The sequence below is a fragment of the Wasmannia auropunctata genome, unplaced genomic scaffold, assembly GCF_000956235.1.
Source record: "Wasmannia auropunctata unplaced genomic scaffold, wasmannia.A_1.0 LD336097.1, whole genome shotgun sequence".
In the NCBI taxonomy this organism is placed as follows: domain Eukaryota; kingdom Metazoa; phylum Arthropoda; class Insecta; order Hymenoptera; family Formicidae; genus Wasmannia; species Wasmannia auropunctata.
The window spans coordinates 2,098,874-2,100,824 of NW_012026793.1; the positions used below are offsets into that span (position 1 = coordinate 2,098,874).

At 43.9% G+C, this 1,951-nt stretch overlaps 2 protein-coding genes across 2 annotated transcripts in view; both read right to left on the bottom strand.

Moving 5' to 3' along the window:
• The window catches only part of LOC105462584 (fatty acid synthase-like), a 64,587-nt gene that overhangs the window by 31,458 nt on the left and 31,178 nt on the right, over positions 1–1,951 (bottom strand). The window lies entirely within an intron of this gene.
• The window catches only part of LOC105462582 (membrane metallo-endopeptidase-like 1), a 6,542-nt gene that overhangs the window by 742 nt on the left and 3,849 nt on the right, over positions 1–1,951 (bottom strand). The window lies entirely within an intron of this gene.

A 1,951-nucleotide genomic window follows, 5' to 3' on the forward strand; every position in this document is an offset into this window, starting at 1 on the left:
GCCCGCATTTCCTATGTACATATATCCGCATCTATGCCCCCTCCCCATTTACACCCCCCGCTCTCTCTCGCTCCCCATCCCATTTCATGCCTTCTGTTCCTCGCCTGCCTCCTCGCGCACGCTCACGCCGCTCTTATTGTTAATCAATTCTTACATAATCCTTATTCTAAGTTCTTATCCTAAGCCCATAACCCAAGTTCTTATCCTAAGTTGGACTTCCGCTTCCGTTCATCATCTCTCGCTTCTCGTTGGCTTCTTTCCTTACTCTCTCACCACACAAGCATTCATCCACCCCCATCCATCCATTCAACCATACATTTATTCTCATTTCTCCCTCCCTCCTTCCTCATCTCTCCTTTCTCTCTTTCTCCTTCTCATTCCCTCATCCACTCCTTTCCCTCTCCCTCCTCTCCCAAAATCCAGTCTACTGCTTTCTGCCATTTATCTCTCCCCTCCTTTTCCCAATCTCTGCATCTTTCCCATATGTGTTTCCATGTCTCCATTTCATATCTGCATAGCCTACATCTTCTTTCTTCTTCCTCTACCCAGTACCTCCCTTCCCTCGTCTCATTTCCTAATCTAAATCTGGCTATTCTACTCCATTTATTTTCCCCCCATCCCTTTTTCAAATATTTTGGAATCCCCTCACCTTTTATCCTTCCGTACCATTTATTGTACTTCGAGTTTTTTATACTTTCCCATCTTTCTTTTTTCTGAATTTCCTTGTCTCTTATCTCCAGCTTCTCCGGTAATCCCTCCTCTTTCCCCCCTTCCCTTTTCCATTCCTCCCTTAATCCTCTTTCCTCCAATCCCTCTCTTCTTTCCATCTCCCACTTAGATAATTCTCTTTTCCCTCTTCCTCTTTCCTTTATTTCCCTTAGACATTTCCGATCCAATCTGCTTCCTCCCCCCTCCTCTAATCTTCTTTCAAAGTTTCCCGCTCTTCGTAGCGCCGTGCTTCTCAATTTGTCTCTTTGCAATTCTTCCCTCACCATATAGCTTGGTGTTCTCCTCTCTACACCTAGAATCCATTTCAAATACCTATTTTGTATCCTTTCCACTCCTTCCCTTTCCTTCCACCCCCAGATTTCCATTCCGTATCCTACTATTGGCCATATCAGTTTGTCAAACACCCACGTTCTTCTTTCCCAATCCTTCCCAAATTTCCTTTTTCCGATCCCCCATACTTGTCCCATTCCCGCTGCCGCTCTCTTTGTTCTCTCTTTTATGTGTGCTTCTTGCCCACCATTTCTCTGCAATGTGTAACCGAGGTACCTAAACTCCTTGATTTCCTCTATACTCTTACCCTTCCATCTCCGCTTCATTCTTTTCATTCTTCCCCCTCCTTTCTTAAATCTCATAATTTTTGTCTTCTCGGTATTCAGTTCCAGTCCCTTTTTCTCAAGATATCCTTCTAGCCTCAATCATGCTCTTCATCTCTCCCTCTTCCTTCGCTAACATCGTCCGCGTAAGCCAGCGTGTAGATTTTCTTTCCTCCCAATTCCACTTCTCCCCATTTTACTTTTCCCATTTCGTCCTCCATATCTGCCGTCAGAAAATTGAACAACAGGAGGCTTAGTGGACATCCTTGTCTCACCCCTCTTGCCGTCCAAAAAACCTCTCCCGATTCTTCTCCTATCCTGACCCTACTTTTTGTTTCCTTCAGTACCTCTCTCACTCTACCTACCATTTCTTCTCTTAACCCTCTCGTCCTCATTGCCTCCATCAGCGTTTCCCTGTTTATCGTGTCAAATGCCGCTTTAAGGTCTATGAATAACGCAACTAATTTCCCCTTCTTTCTTTCTATCTGTTTGTTTATCAGAAAGTTTAATATATATATATTATCCATAGTCCCTTTCCCTCTTCTGAATCCAACCTGGTTTTCTGGTATCATTCCTTCTTCTTCTATCTCGCTGTTTATCCTTCTTGCCAATATTGTCGTGTAGATCTT